Source organism: Puntigrus tetrazona, chromosome 2 (assembly GCF_018831695.1).
Source record: "Puntigrus tetrazona isolate hp1 chromosome 2, ASM1883169v1, whole genome shotgun sequence".
Lineage (NCBI taxonomy): Eukaryota > Metazoa > Chordata > Actinopteri > Cypriniformes > Cyprinidae > Puntigrus > Puntigrus tetrazona.
This window is the reverse complement of record NC_056700.1, coordinates 24,663,505-24,673,808: the sequence shown is the minus strand read 5'-3', so window position 1 is coordinate 24,673,808 and position 10,304 is coordinate 24,663,505. Positions and strand designations below refer to the sequence as shown.

Sequence of the window (10,304 nt, the reverse complement as noted above, 5' to 3'; positions counted from 1 at the left end):
AAAATATATAAATATATAAAACGTAGGTATGTACTGCTATTTCTTTGGTTGAATGTTATCGAATAGTCAACACAGGCTGTTTCTGTTGCTTTATAGCTAACAAAGGAAGGGAATCGCTTTTCTGTATTACGCCCTGCTCTTAGCTGCCATGTGTCTGTGTTTATCCACTAAAGTGACTGCTATAGCACATTCACAGCTCTTATTCTCCATAGAGCGCCGTATAAATATGCTTTGGATTGATTGACAGATTAGAGACTGGAGCTATTCCATGTGTGTGTCTAAGCTGTTCCAGCAGCTGAACACCCAGGAGGCAGATCGATCGTGACAGGCCCAACACTTTGAAAGTTATGATTTGTTTATTTTATTTTAGTCTGCCTTCCAAGAAATGTTTGCGAATATTTCATATCACAGAAACAAATCTTTTATAAACCAGATCCAGTGCAGCAACTGTCCATTAGCTGTGTCTTGTCATACTATAACAGTAAACCTGTATTAATAATTGTGCAATTGTCTCAATGGATAAATACAGTGCAGTGGGCTATTATAGCAACGCGTGATGTGTTCGTGTTTGTGTTTGGCAGGCGAGCATGAGGCAGAACTTGGCCTGCCCGCTCGGCTCTGTGCTAATCGTAAGTCCCACGATGAGTGGCTCAGTCCCAGATCAGGAGGTACCGCCAATGACAATCATATACTCACATTAAAGGAACAATTCACCTCAAAATTAAAAATTTGCTGAAAAATAGCTCGCCCCAAGGCCAATCCGAGTTGTAGATGAGTTTGTTTTCTTGGTTCTTATCTGGATAAACATGGCATTGCATCACTTGCTCAACAATGTGCAGTGAATAGAATACCGTCAGAATGTCAGAAACGGCTGATAAAACATCACAATAATCCTCTCTGTCCATCAGTTAACATCCTGTGCAGAAGTACTTAACGTTTTGTTGGAAACAAATCCATCATTAAACTATTGTTTTGACCAAAATATGAGTCATATCATCCATAATAATGCTTTCTTAGATGTAGGAAGTCCACACTCGTTGTTGTCCCCTGTTGTCCTCTTACATCAAAATATACTGGGAAAACTATTTTGAGACAGTTTTTTGTTTGATTCAAATTAGACTGTTTTATTTCAGTGGGAAAGCAATATGTGACACTGGACCACAAGCCATTATTAAGTCTACAGGGTATATTATATAATGGCAAAAATAGATTGAATGGTTTAAAATATTTAGATTTTTTCATTTGTTTATTAAATAAAGATCACATGACATTAAGAGATATCTTGCACATTTCCCCTACCATAAATATATTAAAACTTAATTTTTGATTAGTAATATGAATTGCTAAGAACTTCTTTTTGGACAACTTTAAGGGTGATTTTCTGGCGTAGTTTAGATTTTTTCAAAGCAATCACATTTTAGATTTTCAAATGTTTGTATCTTGATCAAACATTGTCCTAACAAACCATGCATAAATGGAAAGATTATTAATTCAGCTTTCAGATGATGTATAAATCTCAATTTTATGTTTAAATCTTATTTTATCGTGGATTTATGACTAGTTTTAGGCCCAAGGTCACATATTATGAATTGAGATTGTATATTTTAGTAAAGCATCTATTTGAAGTTTAAAATCTCTTACTGGTTTGTTTTTGTTTTATTTTACAAAGAAGTTAAAGCTTTTCTCTTCCCCAAAATGTTAATAGATATACTGGAGTAGTATGGATTATTTGTGATGTTTTCATCAGCTTTTCTGGCACCCATTCACAGCAGAGGATCTATTCGTGAGCAACTGAAATAATGCTAGATTCTCAATTCTATTCTCATGAAGAAACTAAATCTTGTATTTTCTGAGGGTGATAAATCCTGAAGCTAAACAAAATTAGAACATTTCTGCTTCAAACTTGCAATAGCTAGAAACTCTCCGCTTTCTTAAAGATTATGCATATTATTTATTACTTATTCAAATCGCTTCTTTCAATGTAAGCCATTTCTTTTTAATTTCTTGCAGGTTTCATCGACTTCCTTATTACGTTGTTCCCACGTTCACGGTCCTGACGGATATGACCGAGGAAGATCGTCACTCCGCTCATCGAAGAGGCCACAAGTTCAGGCCTGGCTGGTTTCCATGAGGTCTGGAAGTCTGTCTTGCATTTTTGCTTCTACCCAGTACAGGAATAGAGATAATGAATGGACATTAAGACAGACAAATTAGAGCTCAGACCGCTCTAACCAGTGCCTAAATGCAAAGCTTGTCTTTTATCGAGAGCCAATTCACTGATGCCATTGCAGTCATGACTGCAAATCCAATTCAGATACCTCAGTTTCATCGTTCAGATACATATAAATACGCTTTCTTAGTCTACGCGTGGTGATTACAAGCGATCAATCAGTTCCAGTAGAAGTCGGAGTAGCTTCACTTTAACTCTCCTTTAGTTTTTGTAAGTTACTTTGGATTTTCTAGGTAGAGGTTGAATGGCTGCGGCTGACTTAGAGCACCTTCTCTCTTTTTCAGCAAACCATGCCTTCTGCATACAAAGTGCTGAATTATATGCCTTCCATTTAGAATATGCCGGGCAGCAGAAGCAGATCAAAGAGGATTCATACAGGACAGAGCAGCAGTAGCTGCATAGTAATGATCAACAGAGCAGGAAAACAGCAGAACCGAGTGGATAGATGGGTATTATTAAATGAAATTTAGGTAGATGTGGAGATGTTACGAAGCTTAGTGGATGTGATGCGATTGCTGCGATGCATCTGTATTGTGATTTGTGTCCCCATCATCTCCAAGCAGCATTACTGCGAGAGTCACGAGAAGCGGAGCAGTGGAACAGCACTGGATTTCTGATGCAGCCGGATCTCAAAGCTGCCCGCTCCTCACGTGGACCTGAAAGACTTCAAAGGGCATCTGGAACGAGGGAAGTTTTTCCTGAACAGGGAGGCGGTGGAAAGCAGGCGGCCAAAGGAATTACGATAAACTAGTTACCTATGCATTTAGTATGCAAGGACATACTCCCAATCGGGATCGTTTGCATACTGGAACTCAACGCAAAATTAGCATGTAAATTAAGATTACTGCGTTTTTATTCGGGAGAAAATGCTAAATGTGCATCGGGCTGCAAATCAGCATGATTTCTGAAAGATCGTACTTGACACTGAAGACTGGATTAATGCTGCTGAAAAATCTATTTTATTATTTTAAAATATATTTAAATTGAAAATAGTTATTTTAAATTGCAATCAAATTTTACAGTAGTATTAAGAGCTTTAATGTCTTTTAGTGACTGAGTAGGTGAGCAGAGACTTTCTAAAAGATTATATGGGTTATGAAGAGGTTCATATTCTGGTTTGGCTGACAGGCTGGCATGTATGCAAGTCAAAAAGCACTTTCATTTTCTTATAATATGCATTTATTTTGCCTTATTTGATTTTTCCAATGCCCTCCGTTGCGTGGCGCTAATCTGCAGCTTGAATCAATGATTCAGAGTTGGACTCTTTCTTTTTCAGTAACAGTAACTTTATACACCACTTTCAGGTTGAAAACCTTGCAGGATGTTTTCATTCACTTGTTACGGACTGCATGAAAGCTCATTTTCAAAATCCATACAGCACTTTAATTTACAAATACAATTTTGAATGATGTTAGATTGGATAGGAAAAACTAATGCACCTTGTGAATATGGGCATGAATATGTTGAGATGAGGAAGGACAAATTGATGTGTGGCAATTATTTCATAGATGGATGACTTAAACTGGGAAAATAATAATGGGTGGTACAGTACATCCAAACCTTTCACATTGTTTTGCTCATTTGATGCATTCTGTGTAAGCAAATGAGAATAATGCACCTCCTGCTGTATCTGCTATCAGAGACGGAGGAGAAGGCTAAAAAGAAGGCAGGAGGAACAGCAGGAGGCGGCGGCAGAGAACCAGGAGCTGTCAGGACCAAAGAAAGACAGGGTGGGAGAGAGGGCGACCCAGAGCCGGGAGGGGAATGCGGACCCTGAAGAAAGCCCCATGACAAATCAAATAACGAAGAGGCACATCAGAAATTACAGAACGGTATTGTGTTCAAATAGTGTAATTGTTACTGTCAGCTCAGGTGTAACTTTTAGCATTGACTGCCCTCTGGTGGATAACCAGAGGAGTACTAAGAGTAAGGCTACGTGCGAGACAAGAGTAAAAACATTTTATACATATACTCTCAATACTGCATACTGTTTTATTAGTCCGTGAACACTTCAGTCTGATTAGATTTTAGCAAATCCATGACCTTTATCATCTATCTATACCTATATCCTGAGAATATGCATACTTATGAACAGAATATGAACAGTACTGGTCTATATGAGTTCATTTGCAAAAACATAACTCTAATCATTTTCATTTTGCATTTCAATTAATCTCAATCAAACTGCAGTTATGTGATTTTGATTAGGTTAAAAAATACGGATAACTTAACACAATAAAACATAAAAAACTTAATTCGAAAAATAAAAAAGTATGTTTTTGCAAATAAACTCATATATATATATATATATATATATATATATATATATATATATATATATATATATATATATATATATATATATATAAGATTTATTATTGCCGTTTATCACCTTTATTTTGATAGGACAGTTGGTAGACAGAAGCTGAGCAGGAGAGAGGGGCGGGATCGGGAAAGGTCTGTGCAGAGTCGGGACCCCAACTAAGGACCCAGTGCAGTAGCGCTAAATATTGGCACAAGGCTATCACAGCTGGCACTTTTCTATATTTTGCAAAAGTAGTCAAAAAAGTAGTATTGTAGTATGCCATTCTGAAATGTTTTACAATAGTGCTTTCCAGTGTCCGTGTAAGTGACATTTTTTTTTTTTTTTTTTGTCTGTTCATCTAATAATTTGTCTAATAATCTAATGTCTGCAAACAGGAAGTATCTGGAAGAGGCAGAATCACCAGCAGAGGAAGACAAAGAAGAGAACACTCGATGGTAAGCGTACATGTTCATTTTAACTTGAGACTTATTGCTTTAATATATACTGTAATTACTAGCAGTGACATTAACAGCATATATTAGATATTTAATGTCTGAATAGTAATGCATCGTATAATAACATATCAGAACAAGTGGATTTTTGAAAGAATGAAAGCACATAAAGCATAAACATGGGGGTTAAAATAAAAAGATGCATTAAAAAAGGCATTTAAGTAAAGACCTTTGTAATGTCAAAAGATTTATTTCAAGTAAATGCTGTTCTTTTACATTTTTATAATAATAGAAAAAGCATTAAAATATGACATGTCTTTCTGCAAATGTATAAAGCATTAGTAATAAGAAGACAATTTTCTTAAAACAGCAAATCAGCATATTGGAGATTTCTAGACAAACAACAGACACAGCTTTATTATTATAATAATTATAATTTTTATTCTTTTGCAATGGATTAAAATAGAAAACAGTTATTTTAAATATAATAATATTTCACAGTATTACAGTTTTACTGCATTTTTTACTGCCCTATAATAATGCCTAGTGAGCATAAGAGACTTCTATATATATATATATATATATATATATATATATATATATATATATATATATATATATATATATATATATATAAAAACTTCTGAATGTTTAGAATGAAGATTTTTGTATTTGTTCAGTGGTTGGATTCATCTAATGGTTTCTCTGTTAGGACACTTGAGTGAAGGGTAGAACAATATTCATACGTCCACTAAAAATCACCAAACTCTCATTTTCGACTATTATCATTTAACACAAGGCATTGGGTTTCAAAAGTGATGAAGAAAGCAATCATAGTGCAGGAGCATATGAAATTTGATAATGCAGTGACATCAGGAATTTCTCAGTGTGACTTCTTTACTTTTTCATGCGTGATTCCATCTTCTGCTGATCTATACCTTTTCAATCTGCTTCTAACAGAAGCTGCAAATACCTAGAGTGACTTCCAGAGGCGTCTTGAGATCCGATGTCAGACACAGAGCGGAGAACTTACCATCAGGAGAGAACGTCGGGTCTGAAGGACCACGTCGCCCTCTAGAGGACACGAGCTAATGCTTGCATCACTTTGTGTTCTGGCCTCCATCCCTCCAAATCTCCAGACTTTTGCATAAGACTGGTCTCTCAGAATGAGGAAGGACAAAACAGACCAGAGGCAGAGCGGTCTGTTTTATTTCTGAACCAGAATTCCTTCCCAAACCTTTAAAGTGCAGCTTGGTTGCATCCACTAAGAGAAAGAAGCATGCAGCAGCTGCGCATAAGGATTTCTCATTAAAACCTACATTTCAAATGCTTTCTATGTTTTGAGCAGCTTGCAGTTGGATGACTTAGTATGTGTGCAAAGCTCAAACTGTGACTTATATATAAATATACATATATATATATATATATATATATATATATATATATATATATATATATATATATATATATACACACACATTATATATATATATATGTGTATATATAATATGTAGCCTGCAGTAAATAACTAATCTGCAGCAGTTGCATCTGTAGACAATATTCAGCTTTTGGACAACTAGCAATGTTCGTTCCAGCTATTTTAAATCGCTTTACCTGACATGGACTGATGCATTACAGCAAACATGCTCTGATGTGAACATCTGCCTCGACACACGTTTGTTCACCTCATCTGCTAATAGAGGTTGTGTATATGAAACCTAAAATATATATGTCTGCGTTTAGATCAGAGCTTTTATAACTTGAGAAAAGCCGTGCACAGTGGCAGTGATATTTCCTATTCGAGCACGTCCTGTGCAGCTGTGGAGTAAGCGCTTCTGATTCAACCTAAGATTTTCCTTCTCTCGCACCTTCCGATGCCTTTCTTAGTGTAGTCTTTTTGAAAGCAGCTAGACTGAAGCGTCTTATACAGGAACACACAGAACTAGCTGATCGCGTAGACAATGTAAGATCTGACCGTAGTAGCGTGTGAGTCATAACCATATCACTGTGCTTTCGCTCCGCGCAATACCTGGATATTCACGCCGTATGTCATTTTACTGGTTTCCTGGGGTTCGTGAAAAGCTTTTTCTCTGTCCATTGAGCAGGTGCGTCTCTAGAAGCCGAAGAGAACATGTCCAGGTCATGTCACCTCATGAGGAAAAGGGCTCCACGATTTTTAGGACTATAAAGAACATAGAAGAGACTGTCAAAAATGCTGAAATGCCACGATTGCATTATATAAATGAGCTAAAAATTAAAAGCGATAAAGTGAACACTCAAGTTTGGGGTCGGTACACTTTTTAATACAACAGAAGTCTATTTGTTTGATGAAAAATGCAGTAAAAACTGTAATATTGTGAAATATTATTACAATTTAAAAGAACTTCTTCCTATTTTAGTATGTTTTAATATTGAATTTATTCCTGTGATGCAAAGCTGAATTTTCAGCATCATACTTCAGTCTTTAGCGTGACATGATTCTTCAGAAATCATTCAAAAGTAAAATTCTTCCGTAATGTTCTAAATCGACTTTTGATCAATTTAATGCATTCACAGAAAAAATATACATAAATAATTTACTTAGCTACATTTTAAATACATTTTGCTCAAAGTTAGCCAATTATATGTGTTCATTTAAATGTAGCTAAAATAAATCGATTGCAACCATTTAACCAGTTAAATGAAAGAGAGGTTAAATGACCTGTATATGTTCTTCCTTTCCTGAGGTTTATCATTTATTATATTTCAGCATTCACGAACTAATCCCCATAACTGAAACATTGAACTCTTTTCTTCTGTTTGTTTGATCTGTTTTGTTGTAAATATGTTTTTCTCTGAATGAGTGAGATGGGACGCATTACTGGATAAACGCATGCATTCGACTGGATGCGTTAGGTTTTCTGAGGTTGTGACCTTAGTCAAGTTAGAGCTTCTGAATTGTATTTTATTTATACAAAATCTGTAAAATTCTGTATCTCATTCATGTATAATATTTACCAGAGTTATTAATTTAAATGTTTTTTTCCCTTACATAATTTTACACAGCAAAATGAATAGAACTGTTTACCCTGTCAAAATGAGAGTAACGGATATGCATTTCTTCCGAAATGAAGCTAATTGTAATTTGATTATGTGGGTCAGATGATTTAGTTCTTACCGCCTTGTGGTTTGCAGTAAAGCTTCCTGTAGATTCAGACTATTACCAGAGATCATGTGGCGGTGTGTGCTGAGACGATGCTACGGCGTGTGTGTGTCTGTGTGAGAGGAGTGTACGAGACTGCGTGTGTGTGTGTGAGAGCTGATCGCGTTCAGTTTTGTAAAGGTTGACACTGTGATCTTTAGCGTCTAGCCGTCCCCATGATGTCTGTTTTGAGTAGGACGCAGAGAAAGAGAAAAATGCTGTGTCTACACACGCGTGATTCACAATAAACATCAACTTAAAGGGCTCAGAACAAATGTGCTGCTGTTTTTGGGACTGATGCGTATGTGTGTGTGTGGACAGGATATAAATATATATATATTACATATATTGTTCAATTAAGATAAAACTGTAAATTGCATTGCGAATATATCAAAACGGTTTTGATTAGTAATATGCATGGCTAAGAACTTCATTTGGACGACTTGAAAGGTGCTTTTAGATTTTCTTGCAGTAGTTGCATCTTAGACCAAATATCGTCTAATCAAGGGAAGGCTTATGCAGTCAGCTTTCAGGTTGATTAGACATCTCAGTTTGGGAAAAAATTGACCGTTATGACTGGTTTTTTTGTGGTCCACGATCACGCGTATGAATTGCACATACACATTTCCACCCACTTGGATCACACAGTTTAAACATAAACTAATAAACTTAATGGTATGCGTGTCTATCAGACATACATAAATGAAATGGGATAGGAAATATAAACCATTAATGTAATATAATATAATCATATTTTCCATAATGCATTTATTGAAACTGTTTAAATTAAGTTTGTCGAAAAATTAAGATCATTCAGTTAAAATGGATTTAGAGGCGATAAATATTTAACCCTGGGTATTATTTAAAACACAGTTAGTTTATTGGTACCATTACGGAAATCTCAACTGTTTGATTTCTGTACGACCCGATAATTATGCATCACATTTTAGTTTATTAGTCTGTAATTGTGCAATCCAAATGCATAGATATTGCATGTGCAATTCAAAAGCATGTCTTAAATTCAATGCAAAAGGCAAAATGTGTGACCTTTTGCAAATGCATTGCATAGATTCAGAAGACTTGAAATATAATGCATTATTTTATGATGAATTTATAGTGTGTTTTGGACCTTATTGGATCTGAGTGCTTTTTTTATGGACAAGAGCAGCGTGTACTTTCTGCTAAATTCCTCCTTTTAATTCAACAGAATAAATAAAGTCACACGAGGATATGAGGTTGAGCAAATGAGAAATGTTAATTTTGCGGTGAATTATTCCTTATAAATAGGGTAATAGGTGACGATTGTGGCAAATACTGCCACTAGATGTCACTCTTAGTATGAAAGAATCGATTTTCTCTAAAGAAGGTAATGCTTACTATTCTATGCAGGATGCGCAATAGGCCTATATTCACTATATTGCAATTTTTGGGAAAAGACCAGCATCAAACACTATTTTTGTGTTCATCAGAAGAAAGAAACCCATACAGGTTTGGGACTATTCGGTGGGCATGGATGACCCTACATAGACAGTAAGAAAATTAGATTTATCTTGATTTTTTTCTTGAGATAACTTGTCCTCGTCGTTTTTGTTCAATGACTTTTAATCAGCTGGTGTTTTGATATATAATATGCAAACGACCACTTATTATTGTCAGATGCTTTAAGTTTTGTTTTTGTTTTTTGTTAATGTATCTGAGGCAATGACAGTGACATAAGTGAACGACAATCAAGTGCCCACTAAAGACTGTCACTCTATAGTTGTTCAATCTAGCAAGACGAAAATCAATGCAAAATAAGTTAAAATATATTTGAATATTCAATAATGTGCTAAAATAATCATCTTCAATTATATCTTGCATATCTCGCGGTATTAAGCATAATAAAACATATGACGCAATAATAGTGCGCAGATTTGTTTATTTTTGCGACTTTGGTGCAGTTCAGTGAAAGTCACTGTCGTAATTACAGTGGATAGCTGCACACTTGCATTTGCGGCTGTCGTTCACCGGCTTATCAAACTAACAAATTCGTAAAATAAAGGTTTTTATTATTTATTATTAAAAAGAACATTTTCGCCTTATAGTACGCTACTGTACCGTTAAAGTGATTTTGCAGAAACAGGGGTAAAAAAACCA

General features: G+C 35.4%; 1 pseudogene; it reads left to right on the top strand.

Moving 5' to 3' along the window:
- The first annotated feature begins 587 nt into the window (after nt 1–587).
- The window catches only part of LOC122327482, a 31,140-nt pseudogene continuing 21,423 nt past the window's right edge, over nt 588–10,304 (top strand).